Source organism: Scyliorhinus torazame, chromosome 20 (genome assembly GCF_047496885.1).
Source record: "Scyliorhinus torazame isolate Kashiwa2021f chromosome 20, sScyTor2.1, whole genome shotgun sequence".
NCBI lineage: Eukaryota > Metazoa > Chordata > Chondrichthyes > Carcharhiniformes > Scyliorhinidae > Scyliorhinus > Scyliorhinus torazame.
Window position 1 is genome coordinate 15,310,962 of NC_092726.1, and position 23,853 is coordinate 15,334,814.

At 47.5% G+C, this 23,853-nt stretch overlaps 1 protein-coding gene across 1 annotated transcript in view; it reads right to left on the reverse strand.

The window, feature by feature from the left end:
• Positions 1-23,853, reverse strand: part of LOC140396903 (uncharacterized) — a 117,290-nt gene that overhangs the window by 5,164 nt on the left and 88,273 nt on the right. The gene's annotated exons all lie outside the window — the stretch shown is intronic.

Consider the following 23,853-nt stretch of genomic DNA (forward strand, 5'->3'; position numbering starts at 1 on the left):
TGGCTGTTTATTCATTCTTGTGCTCAGTTCTTTCCTTTCGTTACCCTAATGTTTGTATGACTGCACATTTGTTCCCCTCCATTGCATACTCCATCTGCTATTCTCGTCTTCACTTCTGCTCATGTTAAGTCCAGCCAACGACCATCTCTCACCTTTGATGGCCTCAGCCTTTTACTGACTGATATTCTTGGCTTATTGTCTCCAAAACAGAGTTCCCAATCTTTCTTCATTGCTAAAACTTTCTTCAAAAAGCTCAAGTGCCTCTTTGGTTACAAACTCAACTTTTACCCAAACAATTCTCAGCTCTGTATAAATAAGTGACCCCAAAACACGAGTTGCTCACCCCATGTTAGTGGAGCCTTTTTTCTAGTCTTGGACAAGATGCAAGAAGAAGTTAATCATCTGACATGGGATCATTTTCTTCACCCGTAATCTCTAAACTGTGGCTGCGAAATGCTGTACATGTAATTATGGCAGGAGGTGTGCATACACACATATCTGGAGCACTGTAGGATGGAAGCAATCTTCATGAGGTTGTTTGTGGAGGCAATACAGGCATACAATGAAATGTACAAAGTAGGCTCATTGTGACATCAATCAGTGTGCAACACTGATTTAATCCCAGCGCTGCCATTTAAAAGCTTGCTATTATAGCCAATGCCTCCACCTGGTGTGCATTATCAGCAATGTGGTGCTCACCAGATTGTGCCCCCGAAGCCTGTCCACTAACATGTCTCAACGAGGTGCATGTATCTGTGCTGATGCAGGGTGGGGATGACAGCTGTGCCGCAACTTTAATTGTTGCATCCTCGGAGCTCTCCTCTGAGGTGTTCACCTCGGAGTCAGGAGAGGGAGACCAGGATGGGCCTACGCCATCTACTGGAGGACCTGGGGAAGAATTAGCATGTGGTCAGTGTGAGGGATGGGTCAGTCAATAAGGCAATAACAACTTAGGTTTGACAGGTCCTCCGGGTGGAACCCAGTGGTTCCTCACCTCTGTGGCATCCGCCAGCCTCCACATAGCTGTCCGATCTGTCCTCAGCCAGCTCAGTCACCTGTCGGGGGTGTGAAGATTCTTAAGTCCGGCACCCCTCCAACGGTCTGGGCCAATTAGCGTTGAATTGCGTTGCCGGCCTTGCTGCAATTCCCGCTCGCGGTATACCACACTTATTAATTTTTTCGGAGAATTGCACCGAAAGTCTTTTATCCTGCTCCTGAGCAGGGGAGCTCGTACTCAATGAGACTCAGGGGAGGCTAATTTCTCTAACACTGCAGGTCACGTGTGGGTTACAACAGATAGAGATGAGAAAGGTAAGAAGTCTCTTGTGGGAGTGGTCTGCAAGCCCCCTAACAGTAACCACACTGCAGGATAGGCTATCAAGGAAGAAAGAGTGGGAGCTTGTTCAAAATGTGCTGTGATTATCATGGGGGATTTTAATCTACTTATACACAATAACCTCACAGTGAAGGAGCCCGAGGTAGCAGCAATCATAATGTGATTGAATTTTACACTCATATTTTGAACTTAAAAAAGGGCAATTATGAGGGCATGAAAGCAGGGCTAGCTGAAGTGAACTGGTAAAGTCGTTCAATAGCGATGCAGTGGCAGACATTTAAGGGATTATTTCAGACGATGCAGAATCGACACTTTCTAACATGAAAGACAAATTCCAAGGAGAGGACCCACCATCCATAGTTAATTTAAAACATTTAGGATAGTATTAAACGTAAAGAAATGTCATATAATTGGTTGGCAGACCAGAAGATTGGGCAGAATATAAAAAGCAGCAGAGTAGGACTAAAAGATTAATAAGAAGGGAAAAATTAGCATATGCGAGACAGCTATCTAGAAATATAAAAACTGATGGGGTGGGATTCTCCGATGGCCGACTCTGAAATCGGGAAAGCTAATTGGGCGGAGAATCAGTCACAAAGCCAAAATCATGACCGGCACCCATGTTCCGGTGCCTTGACAACGGCGTCAATGTGTTCTACTCCACATGTACAATAAACGCTGTCCGCATATCATTAGTGTGCCTGACCCAGTATAATAGAACATACAACAGTTCAGGCCCTTCGGCCCACGATGTTGTGCCGACCATTTATCCCAAACTAAGATCAACCTAATAATCTACACTCCTTCAATTTCCTGCTGTCCATGTGCCTGTCTAAGAGTCGCTTAAATGTGCCTAATGACTCTGACTCCACCACCTCTGCTGGCAGTGCATTCCACGCGCCCACCACTCTCTGTGTAAAGAACCTACCTCTGACATCTCCCCTATACCTTCCTCCAATCACTTTAAAATTATGTCTCCTCATCACAGCCATTTCCACCCTGGGGAAAAGTCTCTGGCTATCCACTCATTACCTTGTACACCTCTATCAATTCACCTCTCTTTCTTCTTCACTCCAGTGAAAAAGCCCTAGCTCCCTCAACCTTTCTTCATAAGACATGCCCTCCAGTCCAGGCAGCATCCTGGTAAATCTCCTCTGTTCCCTCTCCAAAGCATTCACAAATTTCCTGTACTGAGGCGACCAGAACTGGACACAATATTCCAAGTGTGGTCTAACCAGGTCTTTGTAAAGCTGCAGCAAAACCTCGAGGCTCTTAAACTCAATTGCCCTGTTAATGAAAACCAACACACCATATTCCTTCTTATCAACCTGGGTGGCAACTTTGAGGGATCTATGTATGTAGACCCCAAGATCTCTCTGTTTCTCCACATTTCCAAGAATCCTGCCTTTAACCCTGTATTCAGCATTCAAATTTGACTTTCCAAAATGAATCACTTCATATTTATCTAGGTTGAACTCCATCTGCCACTTCTCAGCCCAGCTCTGCATCTTGTCAATGTCCTGTTGTAACCTGCAATAGCCCTCAACACTATCTACAACTCCACCAACCTTTCTGTTATCGCCAAACTTACTAACCCACCCTTCCACTTCCTCATCCAAGACATATATATAAACCACAAAGAAAGAGGTCCCAGAACAGAACCCTGCGGTACACCACTGGTCTCCGACCTCCAGGCGGAATACTTTCCATCCGCTACCACTCGCTGCCTTCTTTCGGCCAGCCAATTCTGTATCCAGACAGCCAAATTTCCCTGGTCCTATGCCCCCTAACTTTCTGAATGAGCCTACCATGGGGAACCTTATCAAATGTCTTACTGAAATCCATATTTGGGTAGCACAAGTGGCTAGCACTGTGGCTTCACAGCACCAGGGTCCCAACTTCATTCCCCGCTGGGTCACTGTCTGTCCGGAGTCTGCATGTTCCCCCCGTATCTGCGTGGGTTTCCTCCGGGTGCTCCGGTTTCCTCCCACAGTCCAAAGACGTGCAGGTTAGGTGGATTGGCCATGCTAAATTGTCCTTAGTGTCCAAAAGGTTAGGAGGGGTTATTGGGTTACGGGAATAGGGTGGATGTGAGGGCTTAAGTGGGTCGTGCAGACTCCTTCTGCACTGTATGTTCTATGTTCTATATACACCACATCCACTGCCCGACCTTCATCAATGGGTCTTGTCACATCCTCAAAGAATTTAATGAGGCTTGTGAGGCATGACCTGCCCCTCACAAAGCCTTGCTGGCTATCTTTAATCAAACCATGTTTTTCTAAATAATCATAAATCCTATCTCTCAGAATCCTTTCCAATATTTTGCTCACCACAGATGCAAGACTAACTGGTCGGTAATTCCCAGGGATTTCCCTATTCCCTTTCTTGAACGGGGGATACAACATTCGCCTCCCTCCAATCATCCGGTACTACTCCAGTGGAGAGTAAGGATGCAAAGATCATTGCCAACGGCGCAGCAATCTCCTCCCTCGCTTCCCGTAGTAACCTTGGTATATCTCGTCAGGCCCAGGGGACTTATCTATCCTGATGCTTTTCAAAATTTCCAGCACATCCTCCTTAATATCAACCTGTTTGAGTCTATTAACCTGGTTCACGCTGTTCTGATGAGCAACAAGGTCCCTCTCTCTAGTGAATACTGAAGCAAAATATTCATTTTGGGCCTCCCCTATCTCCTCAGACTCCAGGCACAAGTTCCCTCCACTATCCCTGATCGGCCCTACTCTCCCTCTGATCATCCTCTTATTTCTCACAGAAGTGTAGAACGCCTTGGAGTTTTTCCTAATCCTTCCCGCCAAGGCTTTTTCATGCCCCCTTCTAGCTCTCCCAAGTCCATTTTTGAGTTCCTTCCTGGCTACCATGTAACCCTCTGGAGCCGTGCCAGATCCTTGCTTCCTCAACCTTACGTAAGCTTCCTTCCTCTTGACTAGAAGCTCCACTTCTCTTGTCATCCAAGGCTCCCTCACCTTACCATTCCTTCCATGTCTCTGTGGGACAAACTATCCAGCACTCGCAGCAAGTGCTCCTTAAATAACCCCCACATTACTGTTGTGCATTTCCCCAAGATCAAATGTTCCCACTTTATGCTCCTCAGCTCCTGTCTAATAGCAGTATAATTTCCCCTCCCCCAATTAAATACCTTCCCATACTGTCTGTTCCTATCCCTCTCCATGAGTATGGTAAAGGTCAAGGAGTTGTGGTCACTATCACCAAAATACTCTCCCACTGAGACATCTGACACCTGGCCTGGTTCATTGCCAAGCACCAAATCCCAATATGGCCTCCCCACTAGTCGGCCTATCTACATATTGAGTCAGGAATCCTTCCTGTACACACCTGACACAATCTGCTCCATCCAAACCATTTGCAGTAAGAAGGTTCCAGTCAATATTAGGGAAGTTGAAGTCACCCATGACAACAACTCTGTTACTCCTGCACCTTTCCAAGAGCTGCTGCCCAATCTGTTCCTCCATCTCTCTGCTGCTATTGGGGGGTCTGTAGTAAACTCCCAATAAAGTGACTGCTCCTTTCTTGTTTCTGCCTTCCACCCATACTGACTCAGTAGACAAACCCTCCTCAACTACCTCCATTTCTGCAGCTGTGGTGCAATCCCTAATTAACAGTGCCACTCCCCCTCCTCTTTTACCTCCCTCCCTATTCTTCTTAAAACATCTAAACCCCGGAACATCTAACAACCATTCCTGCCCCTGTGAAATCCATGTCTCCGTAATGGCCACAACATCGTAGTTCCAAGTGCTGATCCATGCTCTATGTTCATCTCCCTTATTCCTGACAGTCCTTGCATTGAAAGAGACACATTTCAACCCATGCCACTGAGTGCAACTTTGCCTGGTCAACTGTCTATCCTTCCTTACAGACTCACTGCATGCTATTTCTGCCTGTTCAACAGCTACCCCATCCTCTGATCCATAGCTCTGGTTCTCATCCCCCTGCCAAAATAGATTAAATCCTCCCGAAGAGCTCTAGCAAACCTCAGGGCAGCACAGTAGCACAGTTGCTTCACAGCTCCAGGGTACCATATTCGATTCCTGGCTTGGCTTACTGTCTATGCGGAGTCTGCACGTTCTCCCCGTGTCTGTGTGGGTTTCCTCCGGGTGCTCCGGTTTCCTCCCACAGTCCAAAGATGTGCAGGTTAGGGGATTGGCCATGCCAAATTGCCCTTATGTCCAAAAAGGTAGGAGGGGTTATTGGGTTGCGGGGTTTGGGGAATGGGGTGGAAGTGAGGGCTTAGGTGGGTCGGTGAAGACTCAATGGGCCGAATGGCCTCCTTCTGTGTTGTATGTTCTATGTCTGATTGTTTGTTGTTTTTTTTTTCTTTTTTGTATTGTGTCTGTTCTGTGCTCTTTTGTCTTGATCTCTTCTGTAATTGCACTGCTTTTTGGGTTGAACTTAGGGGGGGGATGAGTGTTCTCTCTCACTCTTCTGCTATGCATCGCATTGGTGTGTGTTTTTCCAGTGGTCTGCGCTGCCCGTTTGGGCACCTTTCCACCGATGCAGGGCTACTGTTTGGGAAGGGCGGAGGTGGGTGTATGTTGGCTTGAAAGCTGGTGGTTTACAACAATAATCTTTGTTCATTGGTTTCTGTTTTTGGTGTTTTGTGGATATTTTTTGTGTATTGCTGATTGTTTTGTATTCAGCTGTGTTCTTTTGTATTATGCAGTTGTTAATAAACTAAAATATCTCCATGAGGTGACCAATTGTCCCTCCCCAATGGGATTTGTGCAGGTTACAACATTGGCATAGATAGAAGATTGGCTGGCTAACAGGGAACTGAGGGCATGATTCTCCCCCAAAATTTCTAGTTTGTGGCAGGTTTTTCAAGGAGGTAAGTTCCCCACCGCTATTCAATGACAGTTTGTCACTTTTTTGGGGCCTGGGAAGTTTCTCACCGGTTTAGCCTACACTTAGAATTTTTGTTAGCTCTGGGGAGCTCAACTCAGAGATCGGGCTGCCATTTTGAAAGGATGCCCCAATCTGTAAGTGAGCTTGTTGGTCCCCTACCCCCCCCCCCCCCACCCACCCATGGGCAATGTCACCCCCTCACACACATGGACACTACTCCATACTCCTGAAATGAGGATACCCTGTTATGGGGTCCTTGGGGGTCCCCCTTCTTCAGCCCCCCCCCCAAGTCCCCTTACACAAACCCCTCTCTCCCAGGACCTCCACCATCATCTCCTGCCCCCAATCTCCCAGAGGCCCCTACTTAACTGCCCTCCCCACCCTTCAAACACCTCCTCCACCCTCATTTCATGGGTCTGGGTCCCCTTGTCCCCTGGTCCTTGGCAGTGCCACCCTGGCACTCAGGGACCCTTGCACTGCCTCTCTGGCACACAGGCAGTGCTCCTCCCAGCTTGGTAACGCCAAGGTGCTTTTGTTCCAGGGAGTGGGACAAGGGCCACCCTGCACTTACCCTGACCACCCAGGGGTCTCCAATGGCCCGGGAGACACCCCAGATGCCGTTCCAACTGGGCCATGTGTGCGTGGACCAGTACTGATCGGTGCCCAGCTGCAGCCTTCCTGCGGAGGCCGGAGAATCGACGGAGGCCGGTGGATCTCGGGCAAGTAGGTCATAAGTAGGTTCACGACCGACTTCCGGGAGCGGCATTTGGTCACGCCCATTTGGGGCGGAGTTCCGACATCTCACAGGATTTCAGTGAATCCCGCAAGGTGAGTCAGAAAGCTCACTGGGAGGTCTCCCGGGATTCCTTGGCTGCATTCTGCTCTCGCTTGAGCGCAAAAGGGCCGGAGAATCCTGTCCTGAAAGTAGGCATAAAAGGATAATTTTCTGGTTGGCAAGTTGTAACAAATGATCAGTACTAGTGTCTCAACTTTTTACCATATATATAAATGACTTGGATGAGCAGAGGGATTTAGTTATCCCAGTGCATAAATCACAAAGGCTGGTGTCCAAGTAATTTTTTAAAAAATTATTTGCGGGACATAGATATTGCTGGTTAAGCTAACATTTATTGACCATCCCTAGTTGCCCTTCAGAGAAGATGGTGGTTAGTTGCCTTCTTGACCCTTGCAGTCCTTGAGGTGTAGGTAGCGGTTGAATACAACTGAGTGGCTTGTTGTGGCTAAAGAGTCAACCACATTGCATGGGGTCACATGGAGGCACATGTAGGCCAGACCGGGTAGGGATGGCAGATTTCCTTCGCGAAAGAACATTTGTAAACCAGATGGATTTTTACGACAATTGAAAATGGTTTCGATCATCATTAGACTTTTAATTCCAGATATTTCATTGAATTTAAATTCCACTATCTGCTGTGGTGGGATTCAAAACGGGGTCCCCAGATCATTATCCTGGGTCTCTGAATTACTCATCCAGCGACAATACCACTATGCCATCGTCTCCCGGATAATTCGGAAAGCCAATGCAATGTTGTTGTTTATTGCGAAGGAAATTGAATACTAAAGTAGGGAGGCTATGCTTCAGTTTTCTGGGGTTTGATGAGACCACATCTGGAGTACTGTGCAGTACTGGTCTCCTTATTTAAGGATGTAAAAGAGTTGGAAGCAGTTCGGAGAATGTTTATTTGACTCACACCAAGAATGAGAGCATTGACTTCTGAGGATAGGTTGGACAAGTTCAGCTATTTTTCTGCTAGAGTTGAGAAGAAAGCAACTTGATTGAAAATATTAGATCCTGAGGGGTCCTGACTGGGTGGATATGGAAAAGATAATTCCTCCCAGTGGAAGAATCTGGAATCCGGGGTCACTGTTTAAAAATAAGCAGTTGCTCATGACAAGAATTTGTTTCACTCAGAAGGTAGTTATCCTTTGGAACTTACTTCCGCAAGGTGGAAAATGAGTCTTTGAATGTTTGTAAGGCAGAATGGATAGATTCTTGATAAGGGTGAAAGATTATCAGGGGCGGATGGGAATGTGGTGTTGAGCTTAAAATCAGTACAACATGATCTTATTCAATGGCAGGCTCAAGTGGCCAACCCCTACTCCAATTCATATGTATAAATGTATGGCCCCGACACAAAAACAAAACACGGTATCAATTTATTTGAACCATGATTGATTTGTTTCCCCAATTCCCAGAGACAATACTCCTCAGTAAAATGACAGAAAAGGTGGTGATCAAAGGTTAATTTAGGTTTTCACCACATATGAGTTTCTCAGAGAAGTTTAGTTTCATCGGGATCAAATTTCATGTCATGAATATTCCAAGAGACAATGTGCAGTTTCAGATGAAAGCAGATTAAGTCATCTGCATATCACCCACAGTCTCAGAGGACACTGGAAAGATGCCATCAAAACTGTGAGGCGTAACTTGCGATGGAGTGGCAATTGAGTCAGAATGCCACTTTGCTCAAAAGTTTTTAGGTTAAAATCCAGGTGATCCTGTCTAACCTGACCTTCTGACTGGGAGTGGTTACTTGCAAGAAAATCCATATCTGAGCAGTGTGAGTCATTCAAAAAGGAAATAGAGAGAGTACAAAGTCAACATGTTGCCATAAAAGGTAACGGGTGGGCTCAAAAAATCCAGAGAATCCTGGATGTTAAGGGACATACAGGATTGGATAAGGAAAAGAAGGGAGGCATATGGCAGACATAGTCAGTTCAAAACAGTGGATGACTTAGAGGAGTGTAGAAAGTGCAGGAGGGTACTTAAAAAGGAAACTAGGAGAACGATGAGAGGGCATGAAAAAACAGGGATTGGTGCTGGGTCCCTTGCTGTTTGTAGTGTACATTAATGATCTAGACTTGAATGTCGGGGTTATGGTCAATATGTTCGCAGGTGACATGGAAATTGGTGGGGTGATAAATAGCGAGGAGGAGCCTTAGATTACAGGATAATATTTAAAGGGCTGGTCAGATGGGCATAATGGAATTTAACCCTGAAAAGTATGAGGTGATGCATTTTGGAAGAACTAACAAGGCAAGGGAATACACAAGAAATGGTAGGACGCTGAGATGTATAGAGCACGAGAAGGACTTTGGGGTGCAAATCTATAGATCCCTGAAGGTAACAGGACAGGTAGATAAGGTGAGTAAGAAGACATGTGGGATATTTGACTTTATTTATCCCTAACACCCGCCTCATGAATTTAACGTCATTTGGGGCCTAAATGTTCACCAAGACCGCTGGCATCGCCTCCAATTTCCCACTAACCATTATCAACCTCCCCCCCCCGAATCTGCTACTGTACCCCCATCTCAAACGCTACCCGCTTGTTTATCAACACCTCCGCCCCATGCGTCATCCTATCTAATCCTGAGTGGAAGACCTGGCCTACCTACCATTTCCTTCGCCTGGTCTGATCCCCGATCTTCAAGTGCGTTTCCTGTAAAAATGCCACATCTGCCTTTAAGCTCCTCAAGTGCGGGAACACGCGTGACCATTTGGCTGACCCATTCAGTCCTCTCATTCCATGTGATCAGCCTGGTCGGGGGGCACCTCACAGCCGCCGCCGCCGATCAGCCCTTGCCCCGGCCCGCATCACGCGATCTTCCAGTCCCGCCCTTGGATGCTCATCGTCACCGACCCCCGCCTTATCACACTTCAACAGCCCGACCCCAGTCAACAGTCCCCCCCACTGAAACAAAACGACAATCGCATCCCCCTCTAACCACCTGCTCACTCCCACTGCGCTCCTGTGAACTAGTTCGTCCAGCTAGCTTGGCAACCCCCGCCCACGGCGCTACACATCCTACCCCTCACTGATTCCCCTCCCACTCCCGCTCGCACACTTCTATGGTGCAAACAACAATAACACACCCCAATCAATCTTCCAGCATCCCACCAAAGAACGCCACAAGAAAGAAAAATGACACCTGAGTGAAAAGAGGTTCTCCTCTGACTATGCCCCCTAAAGAAACAGAGCAGTAACAACAAAAACAAAACATACCCGAAAAAGGGGGCAGAAAGAACCAACATCCCCTCACACCTACTCCAAAGTTCAATGGCCTCCTTCTCCTGCCAGTCCATTGTCTCTCAAACTCCACTGCCTCCTCTGGTGCTCCAAAATAATACTTGCGACCACCGTGTGTCACCCAGAGGTGGACCGGGAACAGCATCCCGAACTTCACCCACTTAATAAAGAGGGCAGTCTTGACTTGGTTGAATCCCATTAGCCAGTTCTGCACCCAGGTCCTGATATACCCAGAGTTCATTACCCTCCCAGGTACATCTTCTTGTTTGCCTGGCCCACCTCAAGATCTTCTTACCAGGAATCGATGTAACCTCACCACCATCGCCCTCGGCGGCTCGTTCGCCTGCAGCTTCCTCATCAGTGCGCTATGCGCCCAATCAACCTCCAGAGGCCTATCAAAGGCCCCCTCCCACAACAGCTTCTCTAGTATTTTGGCTACATATGTATTATATTATATTATTATACGAGAGCCAATGTCCGCTCCCTCAAAGCCCTCCGGCATCCCCACAATTCTCAAATTTTGCCTTCGGGAGCAGTTCTCCAAATCCTCCACCTTCCCCTGAAGCCGCTTCTGGTTCTCCCGCATCATCCCAATCTTGGCCACCAATGAGGTAAGCTGCTCCTTGTGCTGCACCACCGCCTCCTCCACCTTCTGGATCGCCTGCCTCTGGGTCTCCAGCCTCAACTCCACAAAGTCGCTCCCTGCTCTCAGTCGGTCTATCGCCTTCGTCGGGTCCTCCAGATCCCCCCTTCTCTGCTGACTGAACTTTTGTTCAGAAAGTCCACCAACTGCTCCGTTTGATCATTGTGCTGGTAGGGCCGACCCCTTGCTCTCCGCCATCTTTTCCTGTGTCGCACAAAGAGTTAATTGCTCTTGCAGTTCCTTTCTTCTAAACCCACTTCTTGTCCATGTAACCATTCACCAATGGAGTATATTCTACCTCCACCACCCCTGTACTCTTCCTTCAAAAGATCCACCCGGCAACCGGGGAAAAGGACCGGAAATACCGCCTCGAACGGGAGCTGCTATAAGTGCGACCACTCAATCCATAGTCGCCACCCAAGGTGTCTTAATTTTACCTCATATTTTTTCTTTTTTAACTCCTACTATTTGCTCATATTTATATTTGTTTTGTATACTAAAAACTCAATAAAAATCATTTTTAAAAAAAAGAAAACCTTATGCACGAACAAGACCAAACAAACAAAAACTGTTTTTAAACCATGAGATTTCAGAATAAGTTTGTGAAAATATCCACTGATATGGAAAATTCAATTGCAGTAGTTTGAAACTGATCAAGGGAAATAAAAATAATTAATCAATATTTTGTCTTTACCTACCATAGGGTGAGGCGACACCATTGTGAGGCGGCTGTGCTGCTTGTTCCTCTTCGTTCCAGTATCTGTCTGAGTTGAATAGTTTTTCTAGCTTTTCCTTCAGATCAGCTTACTGAGAATGTGGTGTGGTTTGGTTTATGTTTCACAGGAAGTAATTTTGACATTCATATTCAAATTCATGATTATTTTAAAAAAAACTTTCCTCAAAATGGAACTGGTTCTACCAGCTAAAATTCAAAAGGAGAGAGGCTGTCTCAAATGAGTGAACAAATTGTTCACGTGACCACAGTACTCAGCAGCAGTCTGGTACAGCAGTGATTGATGATGTCCTGTACATTGGGAAAGAGTGAGGTCTTTCCGATCAGGCGAGGGGGCTGAAGTGGAGGTTTGTCAAGTTGCATTTAAGGTGGTGGGGGCGAGGATTAGGTATCTGGGTATTTAGGTGGCATGGGGGTGGGAGCAACTACACAAGTTGAATCTGTCTCGGTTGGTAGAGCAAATGAGGGGCGAATTTAAAAGATGGGATGTGCTTCCGTTGTCAATGGCAGGGCGGATACAGACTGTGCTCCTGAGGTTTTTGCTTGCCTTCCAGAACCTCCTGATTTTTATCCCCAAGGTCTTTTTCAAGAAGGTTAACTCGTTGACATTGGGATTTGTGTGGATGGTGTGCGAGGGGGGCCGCGAATCATGTTCACATGTTTTTGGCCTACCCGAAGTTGCAGGGATTTTGGCGGGAGTTCGCTGACCTGATGTCAGAGGTACTGAGGGTGAAGGTGGTTCCGAGTCCAGAATTGGCAGTGTTTGGAGTGTCAGAAGACCCGGGAGTCCAGGGGGCGAGAGAGGCCGAGGTCCTGGCCTTTGCCTTTCTGGTAGCCCAGAGACGTGGTGGGGTGGAGAGGCTCGGAGCCTCCGAAATTAGGGGTATGGGTGAGCGATCTCGCAGATTTCCTCAGATTGGAGAAAATTAAATTTGCCTTAAGGGGTTTGATGGAATGGTTTGTCCGGAGATGGAAACCATTCATTTGCTTCTTCCAGGATAGTTAAGTCAACAGGATGAGGTGGGGGGGGGTAGGGTTAACTAGAAAAAGTGGAGGCAGAGAGGGTGGGGAATATGGTAGGGAGGGCGGGGTGCGGTTGTTGGCTATTTATTGAGTGATGCTGTGTTCTCCTACTTGTTATTTGTTGTTTATCTTTTTCATCCTGGTTGTGGTTTTGTTTGATGTTTATTAAATGCCTTACGAAACATATTTTTAAAAAAGGATGATGCCCTATACACAGCACATTCACCATAATAGTTACACCTGTGGGCGTCTCCTGTCGAGTAGTGTTTTTCAAACCTTTTTTCCTGGGACCCACTTTTGATAACCAGCTGACCTTCACGACCTCCGCCGGCTGACCTTCGCAACACATGCCATGTTTGCTCACCTTTAATGTGAAAGGGGAGCCTGCTTGGTCCTCACGATCTCATTTTAATCAGGTTCAAAGAAAGAGACGGCAATGCACACATCAGGTGCAGGCTTCAGCCAGTTGCTTTGTGCAGGCTTCATCTTTATGAAAATGGAAAATCCAACCTGACACATGTCGGTCGCTGTGCAGGGCAATAGTAATAAAATGCCTGTTTTACTCAGGACACTCCTGGGCGATGCTACTCCAGAATGCTGACAGCCTCATAGACTTTTGCCATGTTTTTAATGTGGTATCACAGGTCAGCTAAAGCAGCATACTCTTTTAATTTGGAGTCAGCAAGCTTATAATTGACTCTGGGGTCTCAATCTCAAAATGAATTTTTCACCCACCACTTCTCTTTCAAAATATGAAACTTCTCCTCTCATTTTTTAATACTTCCCTACATATAATACACATAGGCTTTGCATCCTTATTTGCAATGGCACAATTGACAAAACCATACCTCAAGAAATCATCTTTATACTGCTTAGTTGCAGGTTTCTTCTTTGTAGGCTGTTAACCAGAGGATCTTAAGCTCTGTATAGAGAAAACACTTGTACTGCTCTGTCCTTCCTTAGACTCACCTGAGCAGCTCTCTCCAGCAGATTCTGTTTTGAGATCCTGTCCAATAAGTGCACAGTCTATTTGAGTCTCTGGCCTTCTCTTACTTTTCATAAAATGTTCCATCTTCCCAGTCCTCTTGCCAGCAGCTGGAAAATGAAACCAACTGATTTGGCACCAAAAGCGCTTATGTGGAGGGTGCTTGACCTTAGGTGAACATGCTGGATGCGTGACCTGCTCTCTGCTGCCGCTTCTGGCCGAAAGACTCCACATAATCTCTTTTATTTTAATTTAAAAGGCGGTAGCGACCGACATTCTCAATGTAAAGCCGGGAGCTCACATTGGGAGCGTCTCCGATGATAGGGATCACCGCGGGAACAGCGTGACCGATCGCTTTGCGACCCGTGACCCGCACTTTGAAAAACTCTGCTGTAGAGTATTTTCAGCAGGAGCAAAGGACAAGAGTGTCGTGGTTCAACCCAATTTTATTTCAGAATCTTATGATCGAAACTGTATTTCAAAAACAACCTTAAACAAACTGTCTATCTGAGGCTCTGATACTAGCCGGCAGTTGAGCTTGGCCAGGCTGCTCCGTTGGCTATAACTCTTCACTGGTCTATACCGATGCCATTGACCTTACCTCTGAACTCAGGGTCTTCTTCGCGAAGGTTGTCTTGTTCACCCTCTTCTGTCATTGCCGTGTCACCTCTTCACTCAGGTGAGTCTTCGCCGAGGATGGCTTCCAAGTATCTCTTCTTATACCCGCTCCCTTCTCTCTTTTGCACCCTTCTGGAAAGTTCTTTGGCTTCCAGCCAAAAAGAGTATGGGGGGGAGGGCGTTCACAGCACCCAATGGGATTGCTGATTCCATCTCTGGAAGAAACCATGAGCCCCCTAGGGATCCATTCTCAGATGTACGGAGCGAACGTAGCCCTTTCATAAATGGTGTTTAGGCGCCATTGAGTCTGGCTAATACGACCTAGCACACAAAATACTGTCCTTGTTTGGTCAAGGTCGAGTACCTCCATCCCAACTTCCAGGACAAGTTCAGACTTGCCCTTGTTCGCCTCTGACCAGTGTATGTTTATATATTTGGCCTGTCCAAATTCCCATCAGGCCTGGATGCTGTTCAATTTAGATTGTCCAACTCTGTATCTGGCCTAACTTTTCAGGCCGTTGGCCATTTTGCCACACTCCGCATCAACATTTCTAAACAACTACTTGGTCTCAGATTTAATAATGGAGAGCTTTTTAAAAACTCATCAAAGAATGTGGACATTTCTGGCAAAGCCAACATTAATTACCATTCTCTAATTGCCCTTAAGGTTATTGACTGAGCATAGACCTGCCACGTATTTGTTCATTTAGAAAACTGAAATGTGCAGTTTCTTCATTTTTGGTATGTTTATATGGACAAGAACAACACACTATGACTGCCAGTCCCATATCAATGGACACTTCAAATATAATTTGCATCTAACAACAGTCTTTCTAGCCAGTCCTGCTTAGCCTCACTGAACCATGCATCTCCTAATACCATGTTACCTCATTATGATGATTTTGCCCATCCGCTGGTGATCAGAAGCTGCTGGTTATAAACCTACCAATTGTCCTTCACCTTTGCCAAAGCAGCAAAGTTAATCTCAGGAACTTGGAACGGGCAGCTGAACTACTTCCCACTGATCCACAGCAACAGAAATTGAAATTCCAGCACACCATGACCTGATTTTTATCACTATAAGTCTTACAGCACCAGGTTAAAGTCCAACAGATGTGTTTCAAATCACTAGCTTTCGGAGAACTGCTCCTTCTTCAGGTGAATGAAGAGGTAGGTTCCAGGAAACATGTATCGAGACAAAGTCAAAGATGCAAGACAGTGTTTTGAATGCGAGCATTTGCAGGTAATTAAGTCTGATTTTTATTATTTAAAGTTTTGGAATGGTGTGTTATAACAGAGAGAATGTTATAACTCAGAGCCTGTAATAAGAGCGAGTTATGTAAGAGAGACAGTCGACTAAGTGGATTATTCTAAGGATGTAATGTGCAAGGCTCCAAGGTACTGCTCATCCTTAACTCAGTCTGTCCTGACACAATCCACAATACATTTAGTCAGCAAATGCAGCTGCTCCATTGTGGGATGAATGCTGAATACTGAAATGAGCAATACTAAATGCAGATACAGACTCAACTCACTCATCCATATAAAAAATTGGGTTTAGAACCTTAAAAACATTTTATTGATTTAATTTTTCTTCCTTCTCCTCTCACTCACACCTATTACTGGCAAATAGCTCCACAGGCGGCTCTGATATTCTATGCAGGATCTATTCTTCACATGTGAGCACTAATATTTTGAGTAGAGCAGTCCAGTCAGATAGATCCTCAGCCAACATCCAGATACTCATACAGCTGAGTTTGCAGGCAGTGATCAGGTGCAGGAATAAAATATTGGTTGATTTTCTCCCTTACTAACTGCTGGGATTTTCTCAGGGTAATTACACTGCATCTCACTGCCATCCCAACTAAAATCAGCAACTATCCACAAACACGTAGCAGAAAATTAAATTTGTTGTTCTACATGGCTCAAAACAGCATATTCCCATTAGATGATGACACCTATGGATTTCCAGTGGCAGCCATGAGGAACTTTGGCTAAAGCACTTTAAGCGCAATAAACGGGCACTAAAAGGATAGAAATCCCCAAAGCCAACCCCCCATCAACTGCAGTGCCTGCTAGAATGCCCAAGATCCAGCACCTAGCTGTAAAAGCAGAAAGTGAGGAGAGACAAATCTCAACCTCGGAGCAGGGAAGCCCACATGGCGGCATGAAACCTATGACATCCGACCCCACAGACCCTCCAGCGCAGACCCAGGGGCTGATGGAAAAAATAATGCATTTCATCACCTCCAAGCTCCAGATGCCCAGAGAGGCAATGAAGGAGGATCTCATGAAGGCTGTGGGGGCGGCAGTTGAGGCCGCAATGACCCCCATGAAGGCAGTTGTAGGCAAAGTGGAGCGGAGGCTTGAAGCCTAAGAGGCAACAATGTGAGACCTCGCAACTGACCAAGGTGACTAGGTAGCAGCACTCAAAGCTGAGGTGACGAGGCTGGTCAGGGCTCAGAAAGAGCTGAGAGAAAAGGTTTACAACCAGGAGAACAGATTGTGCCAGCAAAACCTGAGGATTGTGGGGATGCCAGAAGGCACGGAGGTAAAGAATCCCATGGATGTGTAGCAGCAATGCTAGGGATGCTGGTCGGTGAGGAGGACATCATGAAGCCCCAGAGGTGGACCGCGCACACAGATTGCTTTGGCAGTGGCCCAAGGCTGGGGAACCACCGCGGGTGATGATTGCGAGGCTCCAAAGGACAAAGAACAGATACTGAGGTGAGTGAAAACACGAGAACGTGCAAGTGGGAAGGACATTCCGTCCGCTTGTATAAGGACATTGGAGCAGACCTGGCAGAATTTAATGCCGTTAAATCCGCACTGTTAAAGAACAAGGTGCTGTTTGGCCTGTTCTACCCCGTCAAACTATGAGTCACCTACCAGGGCAAGGAGTACTACTGCAACTTCCTGGAGGAGCCAACAAGTTCATTCAGAAAAATGAACCAGGGAACCAGCACTAAAAGGCAATGGCCTAATCGCGGGCATTAAAGGGGAAGGGGCAACCACACCAGGGGTTGAGTGGTTGGTAAATGGTGGGACGGGGAGGGGAGGTGAAGAATTAGACAGGGTTAAGAATGAAACATCCGATCGTTGGGGGGGGGGGGGGGGGGGGCGCTACACTGGTGAACAGGTTGGTGTATGGAGGTGCAGAGAAGAGAGATATCACAGCGCATCTCCCAGGAGGGAGGTAGCGCCTTATAGGATTGGTGGGGGAAAGCAGAAGTTTAGGGAAAACAAAGAACAAGAGGGGAGGGAATGGGTGGAGGGGGGGGGGGGGGGTGCAGATGGGGTTAAAGTCAAGGAGATGGAGGGGAAAAAGGAGGGTGGGAACACATGTAGGGAGGACCGGGAGAGACAGGGGTGGGGCGCTGTTTACAACAAGTCGCACGTGAAGACGGTGGAAGAGAGGAAATAGACAGTGGCCATTTTGGATGACTCGAACAAAGGCAGGCCCGGGCAAACAGCCAGTCCCACAGGAAGGGTGGGGCAGAACCCCCTCATTAGGATAGCCACATAGAATGTGAGAGACCTCAATGGGCCGGTGAAAAGATCCAGAGTCCTCACCCATCTCAAAAGAGTGAGCATCAACGTAGCCTTCCCACAAGTGACGCTCCAAAGAGAGAGGGACCAGATGCGGGTAGGGAAGAACTCGATGGGACAAACATTTCATGTGTGCTTCAACACTAGGGCATATGGGGTGACCATACTTGTTAACAGGACGGTAGGATTCACGGCATCGAACACAGACCCGGGGTGTGTGGGGGGGGGAGCATGGGCAGGGGGACGAATTGTTGTGGTCAGCGGGGCCCTGGAAGATCTGGTAAATATATAGTACTGCTGCCTTAAGGCACTGAGGACCCGGGTTATCTGTGTGGAGTTTGCACATTCTCCCTGTGCTTGCGTAGGTCTCACCCCCACAACCCAAAAGGTTGTGACGCTAAATTGTCTCTTAATTTGAAAAAGAAATTGTGTCCTCTAAATTTAAAAACAAAAAATCCCTGACCTCGATGTAGCAGTCTGTGTAGAGGTATTACGGTACCTGGTAATGCTGGAACACCATTGGTAGATATTGTATGTTTCCTATTGGTCAAGCTGTATGGTAGCTCCGCCCTGCAAGGTGGGGTATAAGAGCCCGTGCCGCCCCAGCAGCCTTCTTTATGTACCCGAGCTGCTGGCGGAAACATAGTTTATTAAAGCCTTCAGTTGGACTACAACCTCTCTTTAGTGGTCATTGATCGTGCATCACTCGACACCTAGCGGGGGGACTTTAATTTGCATGCAGGACAAGAAAATAGACAAATCCATGTCAGGAATGTCACAGGAGCTCAATGCCTTTTTGGAGCAAATTTGTGGGGCGGGTGGCCCCATGGATGTTCAATTACCCGAAGGAAATATAATTATTTTTCATCGTAGGCAAAATAGTGCTTTCAAAGATAGTAGGGGCGGAATTCTCCGCAATTGTAATCTCCGACCGCACGCCACATGGATGCGAGGTTGGAGAAGGGCTGTGCCTTGGAGCCCTTCTCACCAATAAGCAATTGAGTAAAAATATATCACAAGCCCAAGATGGTTATGTAACCTGCAACCAGAACGGGGCTGTCTCACCCTCCACTTTCTGCGAGGCACTGAAGGGGGGAAATAATACAGGGACAGGAAGGAAAGGATAACTAGGCAGCGGCTGAAGAACTCCATGTTGGAGGTGAATGAAAATTCCGAGGGCATGGAAAGCCATCCTGCAGACTGGGCGAGACATAGGAGACCCTGCAAAAGCTCTTATTCTACCATTTGGTGGCAAACGCAGAGAGGGTGAATAGGTGGTTATGAGAGCCTGAGGCAGACTGGGTCTAAATCGAGGAGTCCTGTTGCACAGGAACGTCTCTCCAGAGTCTGGCCACCGCCTTACTTCCGGCCCCACCGCACACAACCTCTAGGAGCCTGGTGGTAGTGGCCACATTAAAGACCTGGAAACAGTTTAGCCACCACTGAACACTCAGTGGTATGTCTGTGGAGGCCCCAATCTGCAACAACCATAAATTTACACTGGCTAGGATGGACGCCACATTTAGGACATGGAAAGAGGGTGAAGGACACGTTTGTGGATGGTAGAATAGCAACCCTGCGGGAGCTCCAACCCCCGAAAGGGAACAAATTCAGTACTTGCAACTGTGCTGTTTTCTCTGCGAAAAGACCAAGACATTCTCCCAGCTACCCTGACGCATTCTATCAGACATGATGGTGGCGCTGGACTGGCTAGGGGCAGACCAAAGTGGCGACATACCTGGACGACTTGCAAAAAAAATTCAGAACCCTGATGGATGAAATGCAATGGAAATGGGGGGAGGAACTGAGCGTGAAGATAGGGAGAGGACTCTGGATCAAGACACCGCTCAGAATCAACTCTACCTCCTCTTGTGTAGGGCCAAGCCTTATGCAATTCAAGGTGGGGCACAGAGCGCTCCGACCCAAGACACGTAGAAGAAGATTCTTCCCTGAGGTGGAGGACAATTGTGAGTGGTGCCAAAGGCCCAGTCAACCACACCCACATGTTCTGGTCATGCCCCAGACTAAATGGGTTCTGAACAGCCTTCTTTAAGGCCATGTCCAGGGTGGTGAGAGTTAAGATGGAGCCAGGCCAGTTTGTGGCAGACTTCAGGATGTCAGAACATCCAGAGCTCTTCACAGGGAAATGGGCAGATGCCCTGTCCTTCGCCACCCGAATCGCCCAGTGAAGACTTCTGCTCGGATAGAAGTCGGCAGCGCCACCCAGAGCTGTCCTGGCTGAATTCCTAAAGCTAGTGAAAATGCTTTACTCCTGCCTCACCGGATTGTGCCATGATACAACCTGATAGCTTCTCAATACAACGGATGGACCGCACGGCATCATTGGGCAAAGCGAAGGGTAGAGGGGTTTGCCTCCTCATCAACTCCTCCTAGCTCAGCCATGGTGACCCTGGCGAACTACTGCTCCCCAGACCTGGAATACCTGACTGTGAAGTGCTGCCCATACTACCTTCCACGGGAGTTCACTTCTGCAATCGAGCAGGAAACCACCAATGGGTCTACATCCCACCACAGGCAGAAGTGAAGAAGGCACTTGGTGAATTGTACACCGTTATAAATAACAATAAAGCAGAATACCTGGAGGCCTTGTTCATCATGGCCGGGGACTGCACTGCCAAAATTCCACCAACATATCTCCTGTCTCACCAGCAGCCCCAACATCCTTGATCACTGCTACGCAAACATCAAGGGTACCTCGACCACACTTCGGAAAATCTGACCACAAGACGGTGCTCCTTCTCCCAAGCAGAAACTTAAGCAGGATTATCCACTTAAGAAGGTCAGGCAATGCTCGTCTGAGGCAACTAAAGAGCTCCTACCTGACTGCTTGGAGTCAGTGGACTGGTTCATACTCAAGAACTCAATGGCCAACCTAAACGAGTATGCTACCACCGTCACAGGCTTAATCAGTGTGCAGAAGATTGCATGCCAAAGAAGGTAGCACTGCGTTCCCCAACCAGAAACCATGGTTTAACCGGATGATTCATTGCCTACTCAAGGCCAGGTCTGAGGCATTCAAGTCAGGTGGCCATGACCTATACAAGAAATCGAGGTTATGACGTCCGCAAAGCCATCAGGGATGCCAAGAGACAAGACAAGACCAAACCCGACTAAACGGACTAACAACATGAACATCTGTCGGTTGTGGCAAGGCTTAAACAACATAACAAGCTACAAAGCAAATCAAAGTAGAATCTCCGGTAACAGTGCACCGCTCCCCAAGTACTCAATGTATTCTATGCTCGTTTCGAGCAGGAAACCGCCAATCGGTCAACTGCCCCTGCAGCCTCAGACACACCCATACCTGCTATCACAGCTTCAGATCGGCCTTCTTGAAAGTGAACCCTCAAAAAGCAACGGGTCCTGACGGAGTCCCTGGTTGTGCAATCAGATCCTGTGCGGCCCAACTGGCAGGTGCGTTCACGGACATCTTCAACCACGTCCTACTCTGTTCCGTGGCTCCAACCTGCTTCAATAAGACCACTGTCATACGGGTGCCAAAGAAGAACCAGTCCATGTGCCTCAGTGACGACCGTCTGGTGGCCTTGACATTGATTGTTATAAAGTGCTTCAGGAGATTGGTCATGAGACACATCAACTCCATGCTCCCAGAATGCCTTGATCCACTGTAATTCGCATACCGCCACAACCGGTCCACAGCAGACGGTATCTTCCTGGTCCTACACTCATCCCTGGAGCATCCTCAACAACAAGGACTCCTACGTCAGACTCCTATTCATTGTGTACAGCTCTGCCTTCAACACTATGATCCAAGCCACGCTCACATGAAAACTCTAAAAGCTGGGACATGGCTCCTCTCTCTGCAAATGGATCCTAGACTTCCTGTCTCATAGACCACAATCAGTAAAGATAAACAACACTTCCTCTACAATAGTCCTCAATTCCAGACCCTGAAAGGCTGCGTACTTAGCCTCATACTATATTCCCTAAACATGCATGAGTGTGTGGCAAAATTGGACTCCAAGCTCTAGGAAGTGGAGGGGGGTACTTAGAGAAGGAGAAGAGCATCGGGTGTCATTATACGCGGATGATTTGTTGTTGTATATCGCAGACCCAGTGGAGGGGATGCCTGAGATAATGCAGACACTCAGGGAAATTGAATATGGGGAAGAGTGAACTGTTTGTGATGCACCCCAGGGAACAGGGCAGGGGAATAGACGATTTACCGTTGAGGAGGGTAACAAGGGATTTCCGGTATTTAGGGATCCAGGTGGCCAGGAACTGGGGAACCTTGCATAAGTTTAACTTGGCACGACTGGTAGAGCAGATGGAAGAGGACTTTAGGAGGTGGGACATGGCGCCCCTGTCATTGGCGGGCAGGGTGCAGGCGGTTAAAATGGTGGTCCTTCTGAGGTTTCTTTTTGTGTTCCAGTGCTTCCCTGTACTGATTACAAAGGCCTTTTTTAAGAAGGTGGACAAGAGTATTATGAGCTTTGTGTGGGCTGGAAAGACCCCAAGAGTAAAGAGGGGGTTCCTGCAGCGCAGTAGGGACAGAGGGGGACTGGCACTGCCGAGTCTAAGTGATTATTATTGGGCCACCAACGTGTCAATGATATGTAAGTGGACGAGGGAAGGGGAAGGAGCGGCGTGGAAAAGACTGGAGATGGCGTCCTGTAGGGGAACTAGCCTGAAAGCACTGGCGACGGCGCCGTTACCATTCTCCCCGAAAAAATACACCACAAACTCAGTGGTGGTGGCAACTCTGAAAATTTGGGTGCAGGGAGTGACGGGTGCCTCAGTGTGGTCCCCGATAAGGAACAACCATAGGTTCGTCCCAGGAAGGATAGATGGGGGATTTAAATCTTGGCAGCGAGCAGGAATTGCGAAATTGAAGGACTTGTTCTTAGATGGGACGTTCGCGAGTTTGGGAGCACTGACAGAAAAATATGGGTTGCCACCTGGGAATGCATTTCGCTATATGCAAGTGAGGGCATTTGTGAGGCAACAGGTGAGGGAATTTCCGCAGCTCCCGGCGCAAGAGATCCAGGACAGAGTGATTTCGGGGGCATGGGTGGGTGATGGTAGGGTGTCAGTTATATATAGGGAAATGAGAGACGAGGGGGAGACGATGGTAGAGGAGCTGAAAGGAAAATGGGAGAAGGAGCTGGGGGAAGAGATTGAGGAGGGGCTGTGGGCAGATGCCCTAAGTTGGGTAAACTCTTCGTCCTCGTGTGCCAGGCTCAGCCTGATACAATTCAAGGTTCTACACAGGGCGCATATGACTGGAGCAAGGCTGAGTAGATTTTTTGGAGTGGAGGATAGGTGCGGGAGATGCGCGGGAAGCCCTGCGAACCACACCCACATGTTTTGGTCATGTCCGGTATTGCATGGGTTCTGGGTGGGTGTGGCAAAAGTGATTTCAAAGGTGGTGGGGGTCCGGGTCGAACCAGGCTGGGGGTTGGCTATATTTGGGGTTGCAGATGAGCCGGGAGTGCAGGAGGTGAGAGAGTCCGATGTTTTGGCCTTTGCGTCCCTAGTAGCCCGGCGAAGGATTCTACTTATGTGGAAAGAAGCTAAACCCCCGGGCGTGGAGGCCTGGATAAACGACATGGCAGGGTTCATAAAATTGGAGCGGATAAAGTACGCACTAAGAGGTTCGGCTCAAGGGTTCACCAGGCGGTGGCAACCGTTCATCGACTATCTTGCAGAGCGATAAGGAAAAATAGGAAAGGTAGCAGCAGCAACCCAGGGGGGAGGGCGGGGGGGTGGGGGGGGCTCATTTGGGTCCTCAGGGGTTTTATGTGTGTGTTTATATATATATTAGTTATTTATATTAGATGTTACGAAGGTACTATTTTAGTTACTATTTCTGTTGTTTCTTATTTTGTTGTTGGCAGTTGCCATTAGTTAGTATATTATTTATTTAAAAAACGATCAATGTATATATTATTACAACATTGTAAAATGGGAAATTTTTGTTTGATCGAAAAACTTTAACTTTTTTAAAAATTGGACTCCAACTCCATCTACATGTTTGCTGATGACATGGCT